The 27132-nt window shown below is 44.2% G+C and overlaps 1 protein-coding gene across 1 annotated transcript in view; it reads right to left on the bottom strand.

Moving 5' to 3' along the window:
* Window positions 1-23551, bottom strand: part of slc40a1 (solute carrier family 40 member 1) — a 46924-nt gene extending 23373 nt beyond the window's left edge. Inside the window, exon 1 of the mRNA XM_084688828.1 lies at window positions 23265-23551. The gene's annotated coding sequence lies outside the window, so the exon portion shown is untranslated. The remainder of the gene's footprint in view (window positions 1-23264) is intronic.
* Window positions 23552-27132: the final 3581 nt, after the last annotated feature.

Below are 27132 nucleotides of genomic sequence, written 5' to 3'. Positions count from 1 at the left end.
CACTAATTGTGGATGAGAAGTACCGATATCTCAGTGCATAAGATGCTTGTGCTTTACATTAAGTTTCGGGAGCAAACTGATTTTAGTTACAAAAGTTTTTGCTGGAATCATTCAGCTTTCAGGATGCACTGCAGAAAACATCCTTGATGCCATTACAAAGTTCTACGCAGATCATGCGCTAGAGATTAACAAAATGGTTGTTTGATGTCTACATCAGATGGTGCTTCTGTCATGTTAGGCAGACATAATGGAGTGGCTGCTTTACTGAAGCGTCAGGTACCACACTTGACTGAGCAACACTGCATGGCCCTTAGGGAGGACTTGGGAATTGATGACGCATGGAAAGATGTCCATATAATGAAAGAGGTAGAAACGCTACTCCGGACAGTATACTCCATGTTTTGCAGATCATCTGTGAAGAAAGCCAAATTCAGAGATGGCAGAGGTTTTGGAAGTGGATTCACTGTCTTTTAGGCCTTTGAATGAAGTGCGTTGGCTGTCACGCTACCATGTTGTGCACGCTTTTTTGCGAAATTTCAGCGCATTGACCGAATACTGCTCCAAAGAAGCTGAGTCTGACCCCATTGCGAAATACTAGAAAACTGACCGACACCAAGTACAAATTTGCAATCACTGTGCTAGCAGAAGTGCTTGAGGAACTCACTCAGCTGTGCACCTGCTTACAGCGCAGTAACCTTACGGTCATGGATGGGCACTGCATTGCCAGAGCAAAAATACAGAAACTACGTGCGCAGTATTTAGAAGAGCGTGTTCACTGGGCAAACGAGCGCTCACAGTTTTGGAAAGTGATAGTGCAGTAAACACGATACATCATTCTGTTTGTCTGTAAAGTTTGTGAGCACTTGGATGCCCGCTTCCCTAAAAATGAGCTTGAAGAGTGGGCTGCCTTTGAGCCGGAGACATTGGATCGTGCAGTTGGTGAATTGAATCATGGGCTGAGTGACGTGACCAATCTGGCGAAGAAGTTCGAAGCGCTTCTGGAGGAAGCAGACGATGCAGTCCCAGGGCGCATTTGTCAAAAATACAACGACTTCAAGTTCATGATTAATGAAAAAAGAAAAATCTGACTGCTCAAGTCATTTTCTGAGATTGTAACCTGGTCGCTGAAAAGTCAGCATTTTCCAGATCTGGTACAACTGCTTGACTTTTGTGGCTCATTCCAAGCATCTAGCACTGACTGTGAACGCAGTTTCAGTCTAATGAATGCCATTAAGACAAAATCGCGCAACCGCCTTGAAGTTTTCCATTTGGACCAACTGATGAGAATTAAATCAAGGCAAAAAGATGGTCCCATAGACCTTGACAAGGTCTACAACAACTGGAAAGCGGACAAAGACAGGTGAGAGAAGATTTGAAGTAGAAATTTCCAATATTTTCAATTAGACCTATTAGAACTAATCTAAATCAGAGTGATCTTGATTACGGCAACAACATTTTGGCATATATTTAGTCATTGAATCGCGTAGGTTAATTCTGTTTTAATACATATTTGCAGTTGTTTCATGTAATAATGATTGTGTTTCTCTTTTGGTTAACCTGTTTTTCAGATGCTGTTCTTCAGAGAGATGTCTTCCATAGGCCTGCAGACAAGATGAGCCACATAGCCAGATAGGCCTACCTCCCTCAATAGAATTCAATTCATGTTTTGTAGCCTAGTTTGTTGCAAATCTCTCCAGTTATTCAATCGGTTTTATACGCTACCTTTAGGAAAAGTGACACCATGTCAATTTAATAGGCCTATAAATATTGTTAAGCATTAGCATTGTTCAACTAAATTGACTGGTAAAAAACCATGATTAAAATGTTCCCAAAGTCCAGCCATTATGAAGGATATTGAATAAATATCAACCTTGTAGACATATTGATGCATTTGCTGTCATCTCTTTGAATCCCCTATGGCTAACGCAGGCTTGTGGTAATTTTCGGCAGGTCGCGTGGTTTGCGAATTGCTTACAGTGCTAAAATGTGCGCTCAGAAAAAAAAAAATTTGCTCAGTGCTGGGTGGCCACTGAATACTTTCTGTACCCACTATATATTCAAAACTAAACCAGCTAGCATAACACAGCTAGCACAACAAGGAAAGTATGTGCAGGCCCACGTCCACACTCACTTTTTGTTAAACTTCGCCAGCGAGGAGTGAAGCAGACGAATTAACGCAAAAAAAACCCACTAATGGATTGGTTACTTCAGAGTGTGTGTCTACTGGAGCGAAGCAAATCATTATAGTTTGCCAGAGCCATCAACGGTTCTTCACTCTGGGGACGTCTTAAATCCATCTACTTTCTGTTCATTCTATTTCCCATTCTGAAATGAAACAAAATCACAAAAATAATTGCTTTATTCTTTCTCAGTGTATGGAGCATGTTTTTTTTTACAAGTAGTTTTCCATTAAATTCTATCCGCAAAACAGGATTTTGATTTAATGACTATTACAGAATGTTTAATTGCCTGTCAAACACGATTAATTCAATATGTATTCAACCAAATTGCAAATATTCGTTTTTGAAAATCAAAAATCCTTTGATTAAGATTAAGATGATCTGTACCAACTTTGAGGAAGATCGGACAATAATTGTAGGAGGAGTAATGAAAAAAACGTTTTTCCTTAAAGTCCATATGGCAGGTTAATTTTTCCAACAAATTTGCGCTATGTGCTTGTTTGTAATAAACATTTAAACTGTTATCCATTGTACAAAAAGTAGAGACTTTTTGCAAAGATTTTTTTTCCCCCACAATGCATTGCATAAGGTCACGTTGGGGAAACAACACACCAAAGTCTACTTTGAGACCATTGAAATCGACTAGAAAAAACACTAGGCTAGTACCAGAGAATGTCTAATATGGGCTCTGCTAGTACCATCAAAACGGGGGACATCTATTTGGAAAAGTGTTAACAACGTTGGGGAAAATATTTAATTTGGGATGATCTTGGGGAGATTTTACAGGTGGGACTCGCAAGTTAGCCCATAGCTAGCCCATGATGTCTTATAGATAGAGCTACGTTTACTGGTAGTACTAGTCTACTTATCTGAACTACAACGACATGATTGTCCGGGACAAGTGGATTTTTAGGGCAAGTGGAAGAGAATGTACTTGCCCCACTGGACAAGTTAACTCAAACAAAATTAAATGGCATGTTACTTGCACTGACCAGCTTGCAAATACTGAGGATAGCCTGCCGAAGTTTAGTTAGCAAATGTTAGCGATCCTAGGTAACGTTAGTTTGCTAGCTGTATATAACATTTCACTGGGTCTTGCAGCTGTTTGATTGACTGAAATCATTATAAAATGTTATGTTCTACTACTAGCCATTTGCCTACTTTAGCAAGCCACAGTATTTCCAAGCCCTTATAATGTAACTGAGAAATAATTCCTCTTTCAAGTAATAAGCCCCCCTTCAAGTCAAATTAGCTGCACGGTAGACCCAGAAGCCATTTGTTTTGAGAATAATGGCTGGCTGATGAAGTTATTGGCTGGCTAGCCAGCTCAGCCAAAAACCTAAATGGCTGCTGCAGCCGCCAAAATGATAATGGCTGAAGCTGCCACTTCATTTTGGGGCACAGAAGTCTTGAAATTTGAGTGAGAATGTCGCCCAGTAGACCGCATAGTATTAGACGGCAGCCATTTTCACGTAATGTCACAAAGTTCATACAGTTTTACAGTCAAATTTACACCAAAAAAAGTAGTGCAGTTAAGCTTTCGAGAGATATGGAAACTCAGCTTTTTGTACCTAAAATACAAACGTGAGCAAAGGCACCAATCGCTATCGAATCAACAGACGTGCAATTTACTGTAGCTAGCAGGGGAAGAATACAAACATCGAAAATCACCAGTTAACTTAATTTAAATTAACAAGAACTATAGACTAATACAATAACAGGCTTAAATGAACTAACAACATAGGTTATACGATTTACAGTTCTCAAGGACGCACACACGCAATCTCAACGCAACGCAATCTCAACTGCGGCGACATAAACTCGAACAATCACTGATGATAGAGGGCCTAAAATTTGTACAGCCCTATTTCTAATACCGTGGCGGCAGAAATTTAGCAGTGGCATGGGCGCCACGGCAAAATCAACATAGAGGAAAGAGTACAAAAATATTGATAAAACACTTCTAGTAGTCCTGACACAACAACAAACGGCATTCTAGTCCTGACAAAAAGGCATTCTTACTTCCATAAACCAAATATCTAATTAAAGTCTGAGTAGCCTGTCCAACATAGAAATTAGGAAAGTATGTGAGAACAACACAATTACCTTTTCTAGTTGTTTCTGCCATTTCAGCTCAGCGGAAGAGAAAAATGCATTCCTTTTACTGTCAATATCTATGATCATCACTATCGGAAAACGCGCAATTTTAATTAGTCATCAATTCACTGTGAGTCCTGTGTATCATAGCAACGAGCACGAGACTGGCGAATCCGGTGTGCAAAACTGATTTAGTTTATCATTTATTTTTCGTGTGTGTATGTCTCTGTGATATAGAATTATTGTTTGATGCAAATAATTTCAGCTGGCTCAGCCAAAAAATATCAGATGGCTGCTCAATTTGGCTGACAAAATTATTAGCTGGCTTTGGCTGAAACTCAAATGGTGCTGCTTGGCTTCGGGGTCTACTGCACGGTCGGTAGAGCTATTGGGACGAAGCTACAATACAGTACCTAACAGAAAGTGTTTCATTCTGCAGAAATTGTGTTAATGTTTAATGAAACAAATACAGTTTTTTATAACACCTCAATTGTCATTATTTGTATAATATTACAACTCATCTTCGTTGGTCAAAGACACAATCTTTACCAGGACGTGACTTTTGTGCATGGAAAAGTGAAACGTAAATGTAGGCTAGTGTAGTGCCTCAAAAAGTAATGTCAGGCCCTGAATGATCACTAGATATAAAGAAAATGTTGACTTCCACTCGGTGCTATTCACTGACAGTAAAAATTAATTGTTTATGTGCACTGCTGTTCGTAGACGAGCTCCAGAGGTCGTTGCTGCGTTGCTAAATGATAGCAACTCACCAGGACGACACTTCAACTCTCCACTCATTCTCCTCGGTACAATGAACCATTTAATAAATGAATTATTTAATAAATGTTAAATGAATCATTTATTTGGCTTTGACGGCCGGCAGCGGGCCATCATATACATTAGTGGTTCTTGCCACCTCTTCTTCATCCCGGTCAGTTGCCATAGTTCTAGTACTAGACTGAGGCTACTCTGCTCCACGACTCCCCAACGTGAAGTCATCGTCGAATTGTGCTAATATGCTAATACTAACAAAAAAAAATGACAAAAACTGGTCTTGAACACCATTTTGAGACACAATTTGGAGATTTCTTGAATAATAAACATATCTTGAGTGCTTTATGTACCCATTAATCGAAAACCTGTAGCCTGGCTCTGCCCTCCTACGTACTTCCGCTCAATTTGGATTTTGCTTCTGTACTAGGTCTGGGAGTTTGACTTTGAAGTCGGTTTTCAGAAACAATTTTTTTGTAGGTCCAATCAGCGAACAGAGGGAGTTGCTGAGAATGATGATGTTAATGTTGTGCACTAGTTTGAGTAGTTCAATAATGGTGGCGGACAAAGATGCGAGCAAAGCTATTCTGCGGTTGTGGCAACGCTGCCGAATATCCATAAGTTAAAGCCGGAGCAAGAACATTCCTTGCTGAGTTTTGTTGGTGGCCATGATGTTGTGGCCCTCCTCCCCACGGGGTTCGGGAAAAGTTTGATTTTCCAGCTACGGAAGCTAGCTCCGTTACAGTAGTGGTGAAGGAGTTGACTAAGGCAAACGCTTGCAATTGGTTATGGCAGATCAGAGTGGCTCTGGGCAGATCCAATCGTTTTAAACTTCAACAGAGGACCCGCCTTCAAGGAAGTTTACACTTGTCAATGGAGCGATCCCAGACCCTCTGTACAAATGAAATGTATGAGGGTCTGGTTAGGACCAGGCTAGTTAACCTGCCATATGGCCTTCAAAATTCGAATTTGCTAAAAATGTAGATGGCCGGAAATTGACGCCATAGAGTGTGGTGATTTTGTCTTGATCCAGGGAATTCAACGGTACCTCATTTTTGAAAATCAGCCATTGGGTTAAGAAGTTACATGTGTAAATACACCTTCAAATTTGACAGGTTGGTGGCGCTAAAATGCTCCAATGGGAGACATGAAAATTGGTGAAAATGATGAGGGGACAGTCCCCAATGAGTATGCCAAATTTCACAACTTTTTGCAATAGGGTACTCTCTAAATATCAGCTCATTACCTGTATAAAAGACACCTGGGAGCCAGATTGAGGGGGTCATATACGTGTTACACTCATAAAAATACAAACCATTTATTAAAGTTTTGACATATGTTTTTCTGTATTTTGTTGTTATTCTGTCTCTCATTGTTCAAATAAACCTACCATTAAAATTATAGACTGATCATTCTTTGTCATTTCTTTGTCAGTGGGCAAATGTACAAAATCAGCAGGGAATCTAAATATTTTTCCCCTCACTGTAGCTATCTCCCAGAAGTTAACAAACTGCTAAACTATCGTTCTAGGCGACAGTAGGTGTTGTGACGTTTGTGACTGTGGCTTGCTAGTTAGCCATTAGCTGCACTTTTCTCCACCAAAAATGTAAATTATGCCTAAACCGACAAACGGAACGTTCACACGGACATAAGCAACGCAATTGGGACCGAGACAAACATTTTGACACCAACATTGTCTATGTAGTGCAAAAATTCACGTTTCTTTAGGGTTTGAAAATAAAAATAAATAAAGGTGCAAGCAGCAATGCGGGTTTCTCCTCAAAATGACAAAATATTATAAAAATGTACATTGTAGACGGTCAAGAGTTGGACAACAAGAGAGCAAAATGTATTTATGGTTGGCAAACAACAACAGGCTGAATTGAGATTTCAACTCAAGAGCATGGGGTTGCAAGTTAGCATCTCTATCTCTCTGCTACTACACATCAACTGTTGAGATGTTATGAATAGAAAGTTTAAGTAGCTGTAATTCAGTCATCTTTTGACGTATCAAGGTGAAATTGCCCATGGTACTACAGAATGATGTAATCTGGAACCATCTAAGGTTAAAAAAATTATCAAGCTCGTGACAGGCCCAATGGCTGTGGCTATATTTGAACCTATGACCTTGCACTTAACAGTATACCATGTCAGCCCATTGAGCTAATCTCAGCATTGGGAAATATCATTGGCCGCGTTTCCTAGATTTGTAAAGAAGCTCTTAAGCCTTAAGAGCTTCTAAGGAGCGCTCTTAAGAGCGCTGTGAAAGAAGGACGTGTTTCCCTGGGTCGTTCTTACCTTAAGAAGATCTTTCACTAAGAAGGAAATGTAAGATCAGCCTGACCCACTCTTAACAGCCTTCTTAGCGACCAAACGCTCACTGCAGCCGCGTCATGGAAAGTAATATCTGACACAAAGGAATACTAAAACCATGCGTGATGATAAATGCAGAACAAGAACAATTATAGAAGAAAGATAATTAATTATCTTTCTTCTATAATTAAAGAAAAATAACAATATAAAAATAAATAATTGCCCATGTGTTCCTGTAGCTACATAAATAAAATGAATCATCATTACTATCACTCATTACATTTTCACAAACATTCGGCATCTGCATGAGTTTACATTAGATATAATAACATCAACAACCCTGTGGTATTTCACAGATATCAGGGAAACTGACAGGTGTAATTGAACTCGGCTGGAACCTCATCAAGAGATCGAGGCTCCACCTCAGTCTATATATAAAGGCGTTGCTGAAGTCTGTGGAAGAAATTTAGATTTCCTGTGTGCTTACATTATTCACTAATCAAGAGAACTAGTCATTGGATATTAGTTAGTATGTTCTCATGTAAGCTTGCTATTAATAAGAGTAGATTGTGTCTATGTGTCAGGGTTAATAGATGTTTGAGATTGGGAGAAAGTACTGGCTAAATGGTCCTTGTCATGACTACAAGGAGAGCTCCAACTATGAACTCTGTAGTTTGAGTGTTGAGAGCTGTGAATCTCTTTCTCTGAGACTGTTGTAACGTCATTACTGCCTGACTGTCACTATCTATGTTTACATTCTTGTGCCCTATAAAAGATGGTCCTCCGGCCTTCAGAGGGGAGAGAGACTTGATTGAGACCTAAGCCTGGTGTTGTGTTGTCATTTATTGTCAGAGGTCTGGTTTTCTCTCCCAATCTGCAGATTGATAAATACTTATTAAAATCCAGAACTCAACTGAACTTAGTCACTCCGTTTATGAAGAGACGGACAAAACACTTTCTTCATCAAGTCCACGCGAGTGAGACACCATGGCTGCAATACAGCATATTCTCGCTGCTAATCAACAGCGTCGCCGAGCGCGAAGCCAGATAGTTTATATAAATGCCTATGTACTTCTCCCCACTGAATGTCTTGTCGGACAGGGCTGTCCAGTCCAAGTACCGGCTTCCCCATATGGAAATCCAACGCCTCGTCATGCTAGTGTCACCACACATCCGGAGGGCAACCCGCTGCAATTTTGCCCTCAGCCCGGAGGTGCAGCTCCTGGCCTTGATGCGTTTTTACGCAGGGGGGAGCTTCCTGGATGTGGTGGGGGACGGCACCATCTTCAGCAAGGCATCGGTTTCACGGGGAGTGGCAGCAGTGCATCCTCCTGCGCCATGCCCAGACACATCCAAATGCCCACCACACGGGACGAGGTCCGCCAGGTCCACAGTGGATTTCATGTCTTGGCTGGGATCCCCCGGGTAATCGGTGTCGTGGATGGCACACTGATCCCAATCCCTCCCTGGTGGATCCGTGCTGGATTGGTAGGAAACATTAAGCTGCCATCAACACTCAGGTGGCAGTGGACCACGATGGCCTTAGCATGGACATCGTTGCCAGGTGGCCAGGAGGCACACACGACAGCTTCGTGTGGGCCAAATCAGCTGTGGCTGAGGCTGGCAGAGGAGAGTTCGGCAGGAGCCTCTTCCTTGGGGACAGTGGCTACCCTCTCCGGAGTTACCTCGTGACACCGATGATCAACCCAGCAACACCACAGGAGGATAGGTTCAATGAGGCCCACACACACACCAGGACCCACATTGAACAGGTGTTCGGCAGGTGGAAGTGTCGTTTCCGATGTATCCATCGTTCGTCGGGGGGGGCTGCGCTTGTCACCTGTAAAATGTTGCCGTGTGATTGTTGTCACAGCCTCGCTGCACAACAAAGCAGTGCGCTTTGGAGCAGATGAGCGGCCTCCTGAGGATGAAGATGGGGAATCATCAGAAGATGAAGCCCCCAACCTCGCCCCCCGCGAATCCCGAGCAGCACTCCACCAAGCTGGTGTCCAGACCAGAGAGGAGCTTGTCAATCTCTTTTGATGTCTATCAGCCCCTACGCCGTCACCACCAGTCACCAAGCACGGATATCAGCACCACCCTACTCCCAACAATAAACCCACTACCACTACCATCACACAACCCATATCAACTATCATGTATAGGGCTCAAAGCCGTAGCCATGGAGTCAACATTGGGGGGTACAAATTAGATTTTTAATGATAATTTCGGACAGCGTGCGTGTTGCCTGTCGTAGCGTAGCATATTTTTTTTTTATATCAATATATTGGTGAGGACATTTTGACCAGATCTGAATATTGATTTGTCCCCCCAATATGTATTATGATTACGGCCTTACACGGTGTTGTGTGTGATTCATGCGCTGATAAAGTGGTGGGTGAACGATTTTCCTGGCATCGATTGATTTAGTTTCAACACCACGGCTGTGGACAGCTCCCACTAAGAGCTTCTTAAGAGGCTTCTTTGGCGGGATCTTAAGAAAGCAGTTAAGAACGCGTCTGGGAAACACCCCTATCTTAGCGCTCCTTCTTAGCCGAACCCTTCTTAAGAGCCTTCTTAAGTCCTTAAGAACGATCAAATCTGGGAAACGCGGCCATTGTCAGTTACTGTATTAAAAAAGTGAGCCGTTTCTCCTGTGGCAAGCATTGTTAGACTCGGCCTAAGTTTCAACAGCTGTAATTCAATCCTATTTTGACATACCAAGGTGAGATTGTTTATGGTACTTCAGAGTGATGTCATCTTGAACCCTTTTAGGTTTGAAAAACCATCAGTCAAAATTGTATTTGATTTATTGACACAAAGATATTGAGGTAATGTGGACATTTACATAAATACACCACTTTCAGCCATTTTGCATTGTATTCCTTATTCATTTTCACCCTATAGGAAGACATGTATTTCACACATGTATACCAAGTTTGAAGACAGTTGGACATACGGATCAGGAGGAGAGCAGTTCTTTAGGTTTACCCAAAGTTTCACTGTACAGCTAAATCTATCATGGCGGACCCTATTGGTCCTTGAGGCTTTTTGTTCCCCATGAGAAATAAGAAGTCTGGGAGTAGTGAGTGACCTGTTGTATCATTGGGCCAAATTTGAAAAAATCGGGTCAAGCTATTGAGCCATTTCATGGAGAAATATAATAATAAGAATACTAACAAAAATAATAGGTTCCCTCTTACCGGAGGAACCCTAATAAATAATAATATTGCTGCAAGCAGCGATGCGTTTTCCTCGGCAAAACGGCAATTATTATAAAAACGTACATTGTAGAAGGTCACAAGTTGGACTACAAGAGAGCAAAATTAATTAATGTTTGGCCAACAACAACAAGGTGAAATGGTGTATGGTACTTCAGAGTGATGTCATCTTGAACCCTATTAGGTTTGAAAAACCATCAGTCAAAATTATAATTGATTTATTGACACAAAGATATTGAGGCAATGTGTACATTTACATAAATACACCCCTTCAGATATTTTGTACTGAATTTCTTATTCCATTTTACCCTATATAAAAACATGTATTGTATACATCTGTAAAAAATTTGAAGTCGATTGGATCTATGGTTCATGAGGAGAATGGTTTTGAAGGTTGTACCAAATTTGGACAGTTTAGCAAAATCTATCATGGCGGACTTTAAGGGTCCTTCAGGCTTTTTTGTTCCCCATGAGAAAGAAAGGCATGTATACTAATTTTCAGGCATTTTGAAGTAATGCGGAAATCACGTAGACTTTGGGCGTGGTTTATAGCGCCACCTATGGGCGTAAGTGGGCCATTAGCGGTCTGAGAGTTGTGAGTGACCTGTTGTATCATTGGGCCAAATTTGAAATCGGGCAGAGGACTTTGAGCTATTGAGCCCTTTCATGGAGAAGAATAATAATAAATATAAGCAGTCCAGAGCAGGACATGGCCTCCATAGCACTTGTGCAACAATTAACTCACAACAACCTGTTGCACTCCTGCAACACACCAAGTTTGGTTGAAACATCTATTTGCATTCAAGAGTACTGAGTGTTCAAAGTGATTTTTCTGGTATAACACTGCAGGGCTCCTCTGCTCCTCATGGGAATGATGGAACTCAAGTTCGTGTTCGAGGGTTTGCCAGCCCTCCGCTGTGCGTCGGGCCTAACAACACCCTGGAACACTTACTTTATTGATGATAAAGTACTGCCTCTCGTACCTTACTGATTAAATAAAGCACACCCTGTGAACTCCCTCTCAACCAATCAGAATGCTTGATTTCATCTACCCGTATTATAATGAATAATACTCAATGGATCTTTGTCTAGTGGCAGGAGAGTAACTGTGTCCCCGGACACTGCAAGCCAAAACAAGGTCAGACAGTCCACATATGCGAGTACAAATGGGTGATTGTGTTTGATATGCAGTACTGGAAAATGTACCATGGATAAGGAGGGCAGTTTCTGCAGGTGGAACAGAGTCAGTAGCTATCCCACCATGAATCCCTTCCATTACTGGCCTTCCATTCCTGGCTCCAGGGCCAGGAGCCTGGGGTTTTGGTGGCCGTAGCTCTCCCTGGTGGCTGATGGCCCTCCCTGGTGGCTGATGGCCCTCCCCCAGTATCTGATTCAGCCTTGGTGCATAATTACAGCCACTACGAGCAGTCCCACAATCAGTGTTGGGTGTAATGTGTTACAGTAATTAAATTACTTATCCACTGAAAAAGTAAAGTAAGGGATTACTGTTCATCTTTAGGTAATTTAATTACTCAAACAGTTCTGTATAAATCAATATTGAATTAAAATCTAAATGTATCGTTTTAGGGTAAAGTGAACGCGCCCCTTTAAAATCATTAGCTGTTTTACCAAATGGAAATATTCCAAATACTTTACCTTTTTGTCACAGGTTAACAAGAACATTAATGCTATGTCTTGGGGAGAAAAAAAGATACGCACAAGTAACCTACTGAAGCACCTCACAAGGCAGCATCGACGAACAGTTTTCAGTGATCCATGTTCATCAGAATCAGAAACGGTTTTAATCGCCATGAAAGTTTGCACAGACTAGGAATATACTTTGGCATCGACAAATAACACCTCAGCAACACCTGTTAAGCAGGCAAAACTTGATTTTACATTGCCAGTGCAGAAAGTGTTTGAAGGTGAGCTTAAAAAAATTGTTGCAAATGAGATTGCAGGAAGAGATGCTACTGCTACGTACTGTAGAATCCTGTGATGTCATGTTTAACTTAAAGTTAAGCTTTTGTGTTATGCACATATTGTTTGGTAACTAAAGATGAAAGAAGGTTACACGTGTTACTAACATGTCATGTATTAGTAGGCTATGTTTTAAAAAGGTAAAAGGCTAAACGGTTCCAAGTTTGACTTGTATTTAATTATTGAAAGACTTTCCTTTCTGTTGTCTATCCAATCAAGGTTTATAGGGATTGTAAGAAGTAATTCATTACATAACTTATTCAGTAATTAAATAACTTTTCAGACAGAGTAATTACAAAAGTAATTTAAATACAATATGGATGTAGTAATTAGTAATGAATTACTTTTGAAGTAACTTACCCAACACTGCCCACAATGAGCTTTCCTCAAGACGCTTTGTTTCTGTGTCCGTTCGTTCGTTATCTGCCACTTGTCCGGGGATCGGGTTGCGGGGGCAGCAACCTAAGCAGGGAGGCCCAGACTTCTGGGTCTTTCCCGGGTCCTCTTCCCAGTGGGACATGCCCAGAACACCTCACCAGGGAGGCGTCCAGGGGGCATCCTGATCAGATGCCCGAGCCACCTCAGCTGGCTCCTCTCAATGCGGAGGAGCAGCGGTTCTACTCTGAGCCACTCCCAGAAGACCGAGCTTCTCACCCTATCTCTAAGGGAGAGGCCGGACACCCAACGGAGAAAGCTCATTTCGGTTGCTTGTATTCGTGATCTCATTCTTTAGGTCACTACCCACAGTTCGTGACCATAGGTGAGGGTAGGAATGTAGATTGATTGGTAAATGGAGCCCAGCTCCTTCTTCACCACGACGGACCCATGCAGAGCCCACATCACTGCGGACGCCGCACCGATCCGCCTGTCGATCTCGCGCTCCATTTTTCCCTCACTCGTGAACAAGACCCCGAGATACTTCCACTCCTCCGCTTTGGTCAAGAACTCTTCCCCGACCCGGAGATTGCACTCCACCCTTTTCCGGTCGATAACCATGGCCTCAGATTTGGAGGTGCTGATTCGCATCCCAGCCGCTTTGCATTCGGTTGCGAACCGCTCCAGTGAGAGCTGAAAGGTCGCGGCCCGATGAAGCCAACAGGACCACATCATCTGCAAAAAGCAGCGACCCAATCCTGAGGTCACCAAAACGGCCCCCACAACGCCCTGGCTAAGCCTAGAAATTCTATCCATATAAGTTATGAACAGAATCGGTGACAATGGGCAGCCCTGGCGGATTCCAACCCCTCAAGTTCAAGTCTTTTATTTGTCAGGTACACAGAACAACACAAGGTCAGCCTGAGCACTGAAATTCTTAAGACAAGACCATGCAAGCACCTGGCATAACATAACATAAGTACACAGAACATAATTTACATCTATGCTGAGCTTAAATAAGTGAAACTTCCTAAATATACAGATAGCAATAAATAATCGACTATACTAACCCTAATATTAAAACTTCCTAAATTACAGATAACAATAAATAATATACTATCAAAACCGTAAATGCACATAAACCTATTTCAACCCTATACCCTATTCTGACCTAAGTGGAGTACAGTACAATAGTGCAAAATTGCAGATCAGTGACTACGTCAATGACTAACCAGGAGCCTGATGGCGGTACAGTAGTGCAATGTTACTGATAGTGCAACCAGTAGCTGAAAGTGACAGTGTATAGTGTGCAGTAAATCAGAGTCCATATCAGTGTCCATTCAGAAGCCTGATGGCCCTTGGGTAGAAACTGTTGTCCAGTCTGCGTGTGCGCGACCGGATGCTGCGGTAACGCCTGCCAGAAGGCAACGGGGTAAAGAGACTGAAGGATGGGTGGGAACATTCTCTTAGAATCCTGCCGGCTTTCCTTAGGCAACATGTATGGTAGGTGTCCTGTAGGGCTGGGAGCTTCCTGCCGATGATGAACTCAGCAGAACGGACCACACTTCGTGGGCCTTGCGGTCCCTGTCTGTGCAGCTCCCATACCACACTGTAATACAACCAGTCAGAATGCTCTCTATAGTGCATCTGTAAAAGTTAGTGAGGATGACTGAGTCCATACCAAACTTCTTCAGTCTCCTCAGGAAGAAGAGGCGCTTACGGGCTGATTTGACCACCTTGTCCGTATGAACAGACCAGGTGAGGTCGTTGCTGATGTTCACCCCAAGGAACTTGAAGCAGCTGACCTTCTCCACTTCAGATCCATTGATGAGTAGGGGTGCATGCTCCTCCTCCTGCCGCCTCCTATTGTTCACAATCATCTCCTTAGTCTTGCTGATGTTGAGGGAGAGGTTATTGTCCTGGCACCATGATGTCAGGGTGTCAACCTCCTCTCTGTAGGCTGACTCGTCAAGAGGTTGGAGCTGTGCGTTGCCACACAGTCATGAGTGAACAAGGAGAACAGGAGAGGGCTGAGCACGCAGCCCTGGGGGGTACCTGTGTTGGTGATCAGTACAGATGAGGTGCTGACAAATGTCTGACAATGCTGGTCAGACATTTAAATGTACATGCCCATCGTATTATTTCTCGACTGATAACCACAGCATAACATATCATGAAGACGGACCAGCCGTTCGCCTCGTTCCCCCAGGCTATTAAACTTCAGCAAAAAAATTGTGTGGACTTGGGGACTCAGTATCATACTGATGTGGCATGTCGCAGGTAAGTAGATAACTACTTCTATTGATTATTTTTTAGGATGGGCAGATAATGGTTAAAAACATTTAGCTAATTTGCTAGATGTTATGTTATTGTCAACATTCTCTGTGTTCGTGTAGGTGTAGCCTATAACTCTGCTGAAGTTAGTTTTTTTATTTTAAAAAATGGGACTTTAATCGTCAACATCTTGTCAACTATACCTGCCAGAAAGACAGACACAGGAGCGGTTTTAGATTTAATTGAAAATGAATTGAAAGCCGACACTGCGCCGCTCCGCTCCTCTGTAGTGGACACGCACCGTACGCACGCGTCCTTACAAAAACCCCTACGGTTTTACCATTCTAGAAATGTTTTATTTTGTGATTTAATAACGGAGGTGGCTGAATGAATTTTGACGGAAGAATGATTCATTTTCAATTATATTGCTATGGTCATCTTCCAAGACCTCTGGGAGCCCTTTTTGGAGGACCCGAAGAAGGCAAAATTCATTAGTGTGCTGGCAGATGCCGCCACTGATGCAAGTGTCCGTGACCTGGAAGGGGTTTACGTTCGCATGCTAAAGGAAGGAAGGCCGAAGAATATTTTCTTGGCTGTAGAGAAGCTGCACCACGCGACAGCAGTTGGTCACTGTGAAGCTTTAAACACAGGTTAATAGTGATTTGAGGATATTTGATGGTTTCATAACTATATGTTTGGTATGATTTAAAAATAGAGCTTATTTAATAATGACACTGTTAACAGTTTTTCAAAAAGTTGGCCTCCCAGACTGGAAGAAGAAGCTGGTTGGCCTGGGTTCAGATGGAGCTCCAGTGATGGTTGGGAAACGTGGGGGAGTCTCCACTCTCCTCCGAGAAGAGGTACTTCACCTCATAAACATCCAGTGCCTGGGCCACAGACTGGAACTTGCAGCCATGGATGCCATAAATAGGGATGATAGGATGAAGAAGGTCAGTATCTGTGTGTGAACTGATTTCAAAAGAATTAATGTGCAACCCAGTAATTTTTTTATTGCCTATATGAACTTTGCTTTTCATGCAGGTGTCTGACCTCCTCTGAGGCTTGTATAAGCAGTATCATTACTCGCCTAAAGCTTGGAGGGAGCTTAAAGCACTTGGTGAAGTCCTCCAGAAGAAGGTGTGGAAGCTGACAAACCTGGGAGGAACGAGGTGGCTACCACATGTGGAGAGAGCTCTTACGACGCTTCTCAAGGACTATTCTGTGGTGTTTGCTCACATGGAGAACACTATTGAGACCCGGGAAGTCAATTTTGAAACAAAGTTACACCAGCTACACAGTTTGCACTTATAGTTATCTATTATTAAACAACTTGAACTTGTGTTGTCTTTACAGATCTGCTAGCGCAGACATGATTGGGAGGGCGAAGCAGTGTGTGCAAGTTCTAATGGACTACAGCCAACTCCTTTTCATCGTCCTTGTCCAGGACATCCTGAAAGTTGAGCTGGTCAGTAGCTAAGTTTTCTTCTATAGTTTGTGAATAATTAGTGAGTAATAAGTATAGCATTATGAGTGATATGTTTAATCCTTTGCAGTCTAAGTTTGAAGTTACAGGAGGATGGTGTTACACTACCTAAGGCCATTCTGGCCTTTGAGACTGCAGTGCTGATGCTTACAAGCATGCACACAGTACCTGGGGAGAGCCTTGAAGGCTTCCTCAAGGAATCGGCAGGGGGCCAGTTCCATGCAGTTTAGCTCCAGAAGTTTAGCAGTGAGAGCAGGGACAGATTTGACAGGTAGCAAAAGAAAACAGAAATTATAAGAATGTTTCTTAATTCATTTAAATAACGCTGCTGTTAATAAAGGCCTTAATATCACATTCTCAATTACCCATTGTCCCTGCATGATTATTTTTAATAATATGTTATTTTGTTAGAGTGAAAAGTCAACTCTTGGAATCCGTGATAGAGCCTCACAACCTGATTCAAGGACCTAGAGACCAACAAGATCCTTCAAGCGGCATCAAAGTTGCTGGATCCCAGAGAATGGCCAAGAGACGAGGCTGAGCTGGCCAGCTATGGTGTAGAACATCTCCAGGTCTTGACAGATCACTTTGCCGGTATCTTGGATGTTGTGGGTTGTGACAGGCGTCAGGCACGGTACCAGGAGTGGCCCAATGCAAAGGTTCTAATCAAACAGCTGCCCCAGGCCCAACAGGGCACTGCTTGGACAGACTTCATGGCTGACCCAGACAGACTGGAGACCTTCCCCAATCTACTGATGGTAGTTGAACTCGTCCTGGTGCTCCCTATGTCAACAGCTGCATGTGAACGAGGATTCAGCGCGATGAAGAGAATCAAAACTGATTGGAGAAGCAGCCTTTCAGTAGAAATGCTGTGGAAGCTCTTGTATGTTAGCATTGAGGGACCAGAGGTTGCACAGTTTCAGCCAGACAGAGTAGTGCAGAGATGACTGTCAGCAGGGGAGAGAGCACGTCATGTTTGAGGATATAAAAGTACATTGTTTTTCTGATTATTAATTATATATTTTTTTCATTAGAAATGTGATTTCAATTTTGTTGTTGTACATCCAGGATGGATATAAACAAATGGTGTTTAATAAATGGACAGTTAAACAATGTTAACAGAGTCTGTTTTTTTTGTAACAATGATAAATTAGAACTTTTGAAGGGGGGCCTGTAAAAATGGTCTTGGGGCTAGTAAGTTTCAAATCCACAGGCCCAACCGGGCCAGTCGATTTAAAAAAAAATTGAGCCCTGCCATACTTTCGGAGCATTCCGCACATGAGCCCCCGAGGGACACAGTCGAACGCCTTTTCCAAATCCACAAAACGTGTAGACTGGTTGGGCGATTTCCCATGTATCCTCCAGGACTCTGCCGTGGGTATAGAACTGGTCCACTGTTCCACGGCCAGGACGAAAACCACATTGCTCCTCCTGAATCTGAGGTTCGACAATCCGGCGGACCCTCCTCTCCAGAAACCCTGAATAGACTTTCCCAGGGAGGCTGAGGAGTGTGATCCCCTAAAGTTGGAGCACACCCTCTGGTCCCCCTTTTCAAAGAGGGGAACCACCACCCCGGTCTGCCAGTCCAGAGGCACTGTCCCCGATGTCCACGCGATGTTGCAGAGTCGTGTCATCCAAGACAGCCCTCCAACATCCAGAGCCTTAAGGAACTCCGGGCGGACCTCATCCACCCCAGGGGCCCTGCCACAGCGGAGCTTTTCAACCACCTGGGCGACCTCGACCCTATAGTTAAAAGGGCCCCCCCCAATGTCCCCAGACTCCACGTCAGAAAGCGTGTTGGTGGTATTAAGGTCTTCGAAGTATTCCTTCCACCGATCCAGGACGTCCCCCATTGAGGTCAGCAGCACACCATCCCCACCATACGAAGTGTTGACAGTGCACTGCTTCCCCCTCCTGAGTCGCCGGATGGTGGTCCAGAACTTTTTCGAAGCCGTTCGGAAGTCATTCTCCATGGCCTCGCTGAACTCCTCCCATGCATGGGTTTTCGTCTCCGCGACCGCCAAAGCCGCGTTCCGCTTGGCCTTCCGGTACACATCAGCTGCCTCTGGAGTCCTACCAGCCAATAAAGTCCGATAGGCCTCCTTCTTCAGCATGATGGCATCCCTCACCTCCGGAGTCCACCACCGGGTTCGAGGGTTACCGCCTTGCAGCCGCTACGCCTTGCAGGCTACCCTCTCGTCCACCAGGGTGAACCCCAATGTACAGGCGCCGAACCGAGGGGAAACAAGTATTCCCACCCCAGCTCGACGCCTCTCACTAAAGGCAACTCCAAAGTGGAAGAGAATTCAGCCCCTCTCAAGGAGACTATGCTGCTATATCTAGCCGGAATCTCTCTACCATGCGCACCAGCTCAGGCTCCTTTCCCGCCAGCGAGGTGACGTTCCACGTCCCTAGAGCTAGCTTCTGCAGCCGAGGATCGGACTACCAAGGACCCTGCCTTCGGCCGCCGCCCGTCTCACACTGCACCCGACCCCCATGACCCCTCCTGCGGATGGTGAGCCCGCTGGAAGGGGTCCCACGTTGCTTCTTCAGGCTGAGCTTGGCCGGGCCCCATGATGAAAGGCCCGGCCACCAGGCGCTTGCCATCGAGCCCCACCCCTGGGCCTGGCTCCAGGGTGGGTCCCCGGTGACCCACATCCGGGCAAGGACAGCTGAGAACCATTGTTGTTTTTTTTCATGGTGAGTTTTTTGAGCCACGCTTTGTCTGGTCTTACACCTGGAACCTGTTTGCCTTGGGTGACCCCAACAACATAAGCCCCAACAACATAGCTTCCAGGATCATTAGGACACACAAACCACTCCACCGCAATAAGGTGGTGACTCAGGGAGGGGGGGTTCTGTTTCTGTAGCTTTAAATGCTAATGAGGAGGAGAGAGGCGGCACCATGCGCTAATGTTTACAATGGATGTATCGCAATGGCTCGTAGCCCCGTTGCTGTAAGATGCCTCAAATTTTCCCAATTCTCATCTGATCACCCTGGTTTGCAGAGGTGCACACTCAGTCATTTCAATGAGGGGAAAGGCGGATATCGCACGCGCCATAACTACAGCAGAATGGTTATCCAAATATCAAAGAGTCACACTAGGGTTGCCAACTTACTCAACCCCAAATGAGGGACACTTTCTTCCAGGTGCGCGCACGCGCATGCCAATAGCTGACCAACAATAACGGAAATCGCCAGCTTTCATTAGCCATACCATAAACCTACTCATTTCAGTGTAATTTTGGCAAACCACTACTGTACTCGCTTGGATGTATTGTTCATGGTAATAGTCAAGACAATTATTACAAGTTTCTCATTTTGACACACGATAACGCTCACCTCACCAGTGGCTAGTTCACACACACTGTCACCAGCAAGCAACAACCGTGTCCCATAGCAACGTTTGCGTGAGTTTTAGCACGTTTACAGTAGCCTATTATTGGCTGGCGAGGCTGTGATTGGAATACGGGACTGAAGCTGTCCCTGACGGGACAAATCAAAATCACCCATAATTCGGGATGGTTGGCAACCCTAATTCACACACATACTTGATGCTATCTACCTTTACATTAGCGACAGTAACTCAGCTGTTAGCTGCAGAGCTAATGTTACAGCCACATTCTAAGGGTAGCAAGCTCGGTAACCATTTACAGTAAAGCAACAAAATGATATAGCGTTAGTTAACTTACTTGTCCGAGGTTTGTAGCTGGACCAAGGAGAGACCCAGAATTTTATTTCAGCAAGGCCAGCTTTGTATTAGCTCAAATTGAGGAAACAGTCGTGCCTGAAATGTTTGGCGTAGACATACAAAACTTTGGGAAGTTGTGTTGTCCCATTTCCAGAGAAAATACAAATAAAAGCCTTCAGAGGCTCTGATGAAGGAACTGTTAAAATACTTTTGTTTTCCTTAGTACATCCAAACTGAGCAAATGTAATCAGAATGGGATTTATTCACCATGAAAATTTGCACAGACAAGCTAAGCTTCCTCCTCTCTCCTCATGTTCTGCTGTAACCTTTCTATTTGGCGCCGAAAATGGCTGCCTAGGTAGGCTCTCCTGCCAAAGTAAATTCCTTGTCTGTGCAAACTTTCATGGCGAATAAACACCAATTCTGATTCTGCTTCTGTCAGAATCGTTAAGAGAGAACTGGCGCTTCAGCCTCTCTGAGCACAGTCGTTTAGCCTCTCTCACCGCCTTGCTAAACCTGTAATGCTTTATTCGTTGGCAAGCCATGATGTCTCTCGAGGATAAAAACACTTGCACGGTCATAGCTCAGTTTCTTATGGACGGGCCAGATTATCTGAGCGGGCAAAACAAAGAAGGGGACCTTCCAGAGAACCTTCCACCTTGTGACGTCACAAGGAGGAGATTTTCAAACCGAGTGTTTGAGCTTTCATTTTCTCAAAGGCGGAGAATACCCAGGGCTTGGTTTACACCTATCAAAATTTCTAGCCACTGGGGGACCAAAGGTAGGCTAGGGGAACTCATATTAATGTTAAATAACCTCCTAAAGTGAAGTTTTCATGTCATGTGACCTTTAATGCTTTAACTAATGCATGAATCATCACAAGTTAATACATAACTCAGAATGTACTTAATTATGCATTGATCTTTAAAGGGGCGATTGACTGGGATTTTGGGGTATTTCATACTGGTCTCGGAATAGGGTATGTAACATTGGTTTGGTTGAAAATGGCCTGGGTGCTCTTCTATGCCCCCTGATAGATCCTCTGAAATGTTCCCGGGAAAAAACTAGCTTTTCTCCTTTTATGGTATGCTCATTAATATTTTGAAAAAGGTGCGCGCTGATTGGTTGGTTTTCAACGAGTGAAGCTGGGGAGCAAAAACGCAACACGGCCAACAGCAGCACTCACTGAAACACCCACCTTCGGTGTTCCTTCGGAGACTTGAAATAAAAACGTGGAAATAAATCTATTATGGCTACACAACACTGTTTTCAACAGATTGACTACACATCATTTGAAATGAGAACGGGAAGTCAGGTGGCTGGACGGTGAGGGAATCGGGTTGGTAATCTGAAGGTCACCAGTTTGCGTCGCGGCCGAGCCAAATGCAATGTGTCCTTGGGCAAGGCACTTCACCCTACTTGCCTCGGGGGGAATGTCCCTGTAATTACTGTAAGTCGCTCTGGATAAGAGCGTCTGCTAAATGACTAAATGTAATGTAAATGATAACATTACTTGTTTCCACTTCTGTTGTTGAAGCAAACTGGATTGACTTGGGTGGGTAGAACGTTAGGCTTAGCAACCAAACCATATCGTGATTCAACTCGGCTTCAGTTAGCTAGCTCTAGATATCTTGCTGAAAAATAACCTGACAAAGATCTGGACAAACATGCATCGTTAATTGTAGATTTACATGACACAGGTTATTAATTTGAATGAAACACAGTCAGGAACATGAAACAACTAGGTGTTACTAGTAACAGTTATTAGCAATGCTAACGTATCCTGTATCTAGTACGTGCCTTTCTCCAGTACTTTCAAATAGATTATCTAGACAGGCGTTAGCAATAAACCAGACTGCTGTTTGTTTTCTGGCAATTTTTTCGGAAGCTTCCCTTCTAATGCCGACGATAGCTAGTCTAGCTAGAGTCATTTGATTCGTGTAGAAACGTATTTAGCATTCTACCTATGCTATATACAAGACACGTTAGCATTGCTAATAACTGTTAGCACAACATCATACTGTCCTTACAACTTGCGGTTGCAATGAGCATACGGTCGGAACAGCACCTCTTTCCAGGTTCAGCTTCCTAGCAAATCCTGCTTGAAATTGTCCAAGGTTGTCAAAACTGTCTTGGGTGAAATGTTCAGAGCAAATGAATGATTGAGTGTCGAACTTCGTCGGGATCTTCTCATACACAACAGCAGCCATGCCTGTCGAATGTTTGGCTCCTTGGGAAGACTGAGAGTTAGCCTTCCCTGTACAACCCGGAACACAGCATTTACGACCGTGGTCCATTTTCAATATCCTTGTTATAATTCAAAACGTTCTTCTTTGTAATTCCTTATAAGTAGCCTACACAGAGCAGCGCGCAGCTAAACTAGTATCGGAGATAGACGCTACCTCGGGTTGGTCTGGATGTAAATTTTGGGGCGTGACAAAGATACAGACCAGAGCCAAAAAGGGCGGTCCCCCATCCTACATCACACCGGTGGCTTTGTTGAAAAGCTAGCGTTTTACAGCCAAATATTTTCTTTTAGAGATTTACATGGGAAAGAGGTGTCAATGGACTTTGATATTCTCTGTATGTTCATTTTACCCACCTAACTGTCGTTATTCAACCATGACAAGGTACAATCGGTTTTGCAATCAATCACCCCTTTAACAGATCATTTGTTATTAGGGAGTCACATATGATTTACTATTAATTAAATCCGGCATCATGGATCAATTCCTATTGACATTAACTTATGAACTGATAGGTGAGTTAACTACTTTATTTAAACGTGCAAACTAATACTGTTAGTTACCTGTGTGACCTAAACCCTGAGTTAACAGGCTAAACTAATGGTAGTAACGTTAATTTATGTGTTAATTACCACGATGGCGGCATCCATGGATTGAGACGGTACTTAATCATTTGTTCAAGTGCGTCTTGAGCCATTTCTTGAAGGTGGGGAGACAGTCAGTGTCCCTGATGGAGGTAAGGAGCTGGTTCCACCATTGGGGGACCAAGCAGGAGAAGAGCTTGTGTTGGGACCGGGCGGTCTTGCGCGGTGGGGCCACCAGGCGGTTGTCTGAAGAAGACCGTAGGTGACGGGTGGGGGTGTAAGGCTGCAGGAGAGACTTGATGTAGTCGGGTGCAGTCCCATTCACTGCTCGGAAGGTCATTCACTGTGTGTTGTCAGCGTAGCAGTGGTAGGAGAAGCCATGGGAGGTGATGATTGGTCCAAGTGAGGTGGTGTACAGAGAGAATAGGAGGGGTCCAAGGACGGAGCCCTGTGGGACACCAGTGGAGAGCTGGCGTGGGCCTGACAGTTTGCCTTCCCAGGAGACCTAGTAGGATCTTCCGACAGGTAGGATGAGATCCACTGGAGTGCAGTGCCAGTGATGCCCATCTCAGAAAGTCTGGAGAGCAGGATCTGGTGGTTAACCGTATCAAACGCTGCAGAAAGGTCCAGCAGAATGATGACGGATGAACTGGAAGCCGCTCTGGCAGACTGGAGGGTAGTGGTGACTGAAAGGAAGGCAGTCACTGTTGAGTGGCCAGTCTTGAAGCCCGATTGGTTGGGGTCAAGCAGGTTGTTCTGAGAGAGAAGGTTTGACAGTTGGTTAGATACAGCACGTTCAATTGTTTTTTTAAAGAAGGGTAAAAATGATACCGGTCTGTAGTTCTGGAGGACGGCAGGGTTAAGGGAGGGTTTTTTGAGTAGCGGGGTAACTCTGGCCTGTTTGAAGGCAGAGGGAAAGGTGCCGGAGGTAAGAGAGGAGTTTAGGACATGGAGAAGAAAAGTTATGATGGAGGGGGAGATGGTTTGAAAGAGAGGGGAGGGGATAGGATCAAGGGGACAGGAGGTGGGGCGATGAGAGAGAATGAGATCAGAGATCTCTGCCTCGGACAGGGAAGAGAAGGAGTTTGGACATTTAGTTGGGTCAGTCATGGATGGTGAGAGGGAATAAGGTGGGTTTAGGGAACCGACTGCTAATGTCCGTGACTTTTTTCTCAAAGAAGGAGGAGAAGTCATCTGCTGTCAGGGTGGAGGGAGGGGGTGGGGGAGGTGGGTTAAGAAGGGTGGAGAAGGTAGAAAATGGTTTGTGGGGGTTTGAAGCAGAGTTAATTTAGCGGGTTTTAGCACCAGTTATGTGAGAAGAGAAGGATTTAAGGAGGGAGTGATACTTATCAAGGTCCAGACCGTCTTTGGACTGGCGCCATCTCCTCTCAGCTGCCCGAAGGGTGGACCGTTCTTCACGAATAACATCCGTAAGCCACGGGCAGGAGGGAGAAGATTGTGCAGGCCTGGTTGACAGGGGACAGAGAGAGTCAAGTGATGCAGTTAACCCTTGTATTCTCCTCGGGTCATTCTGACCCATCAGTCATTGTGACCCACCTTTGTTTGAGACAACTTTACCGCATACAAAAACAAAGTGAAGCATTTTCTTTTAACCGTTGGGCTGTCTCAGACCCCCCACATTGCGAAGGTTAAAAGAAAATTATTTTTATTTGCTTTTGTATTGGGTAAAATTGGGTAAACACAACGATGGTTCGTTATGAACCTTTTGGTCATGTGACCCGAAGGCAGCACAAGGGTTAAAAAGGTTAACAAGGAGTCTGTGGCAGTGTACGTGGGGTGGGACGAGAACTCGTCCATGGGAGGGAGGATGTTACAATAGAGGAGAAAAGGGAGGGAGATAGGGAGTGGAGGTTGCGCCGGAAAGTTACAAGGGGAGGGGAGGTAGGAGGGGTTGGAGGGAGAGAGACAGAGAATTGGATAAGTAGTGATCAGAGTAGTGCAGTGGGGTTACAGAGGTTAAGTCAGTAATACAGTTACGTGTCAGGATGAGGTTGAGCTGTTTGCCTGCCTTGTGGGTCGCCAGTGTGCTCAGCAGCGTCAGGTCAAAGGAAGTCAGGAGACGGCCTGCGTTCCTTGGAGGTGGATGTTGTCCCCAAGGACTATCAGAGGGGTTCCATCATCCGGGAGGACGCTGAGGAGCATGTCCAGCTCCTCCACAAAGTCGGCTAGCGGTCCTGGTGGGCGATAAAGAACAATTAAGCATGCTTTGATAGGGTCAGTTAGCATCACATAATGGTGTTCAAATGATTTGGCAGTAACAGAGAGTGGTGTGGATGTGTATTTAATATGTGGGGAAAGAAGCAAACCTGTCCCACCACCCCGCCGGTTGAGCGGGGTGAGTGAGTGAAGGAGTGGTTGACGGAGAGAGCAGCTGGAGTTGCAGTGTTCTCTGGGCGGATCCACGTCTCTGTCAGCGCAATGGCATGAAGACAAGCATGAGATGCAAACGCTGGGATGAAGTCTGCCGTGTTCACAGCAGACTGGCAGTTCCAGAGCCCTAAAGAAAGAGAGAGGGCAGGTGGAGAAGATCTGGATAGGTAGTGAACATTAGAAGTAGACTGTATATACTTTGTGACATATCTATGTCTACGGGTAGTGTAATGAACAGGAATGCTAAGGAAACACATGCTAGCTATGAATAAGTTATAGGCAGAATATAATATAAATATAAATGAATAGGGTGATACTTATCAGAAGAGGTGATCCGGCTCGTTGGCCTTCCTCGGTGGACTCCCACAGGTAGACTCCCTGTCTTTGTTCAACTCCCGCAGATAGACTCCCTGTCTTTGTGCACCGAGGCTGCCAGGCGAGGCTGCCTCTGTAGTGTCAGCCGCCTTAAATGAGCAAGGCGCAGCTGACAATGGCCCTAATTATGTAAACAAAGCCAGGGTGTCACGCGGCAGCGAATACCCTGGAAAATACCCTGAAACTCGATCTCTAGCTAGCTCCTTAACGGCCTGGATAGCTGCTGTCTCTCAGCTCTACTCAAACACAAGATTTAGCAGAAACACAACAAAAAAGTTAAAGTCACTTAGTCAGGACAGTCACAATGCACACTCAGTAAAAACACTATTCGCTCTGAATCTGATAACAGAAGTCAGGGCTATTTAGCCTGCTTTCTACAATGGCCCAAATTATGTAAACAAAGCCAGGGTCTCACGCGGCGGCGAGTACCCTGGAACTTAACGCTGAGACTTAAGGGTAAAGGCAAACTCCGTTGAGATGACTGCCCTCCTCAACTCATACAAACGTAACAATGCTTCTCCCCCCATTAAAGTTATAGCTGACAGGCTCACCTCTCTATTTAGAGACGCTGAGGTGATTGAAATGATAAAAAACAGTATATACCGTATTTCTTCGAATAAACGCCGCCCTCGAATAAACGCAGCACTAAAATGAACGTTGTGAAATAAACGCTGCCCTCTAACACCGCACCAAAAAAAAAAAAAAATGGTTAAATTCAACTCCGGTATTTATCACACATGTAGGCCTACATAACTTTCTGCAAAACGTGTATGAACGTTTCGGCATGCTGCTTCAGATTTCTACACAATGTAGAACACTTGTATTTGAGACAGTTGTACAACCAACGTATACGTAATTGATAGCCAATGAGAAAGGGAGTTGCCACACTCAGACAAACAAAGAATAGACAAGGAGGTCAGCGGTAGTAAATGAAACTTGCGTTTTTTGCTGCTTCATTAATTTGTCACAATGCCAACAACAAAGTTGTCTATGGCTGTACTGCAGCTACAATTCACAAAATCTCTCTTACTAAAACAATGCCGCCCTCAAATAAACGCCGCCCTCGAATAAACGCAGCACCAAAAATGAACGATATTTAATAAACGCTGCAGCATTTATTTTAAGAAGTACAGTACTCAAATTAATGGTA

Source organism: Hypomesus nipponensis, chromosome 23 (assembly GCF_054491055.1).
Source record: "Hypomesus nipponensis isolate SF chromosome 23, ASM5449105v1, whole genome shotgun sequence".
Taxonomy (NCBI): Eukaryota; Metazoa; Chordata; class Actinopteri; order Osmeriformes; family Osmeridae; genus Hypomesus; species Hypomesus nipponensis.
This window is presented reverse-complemented; position numbering and strand designations above follow the sequence as displayed.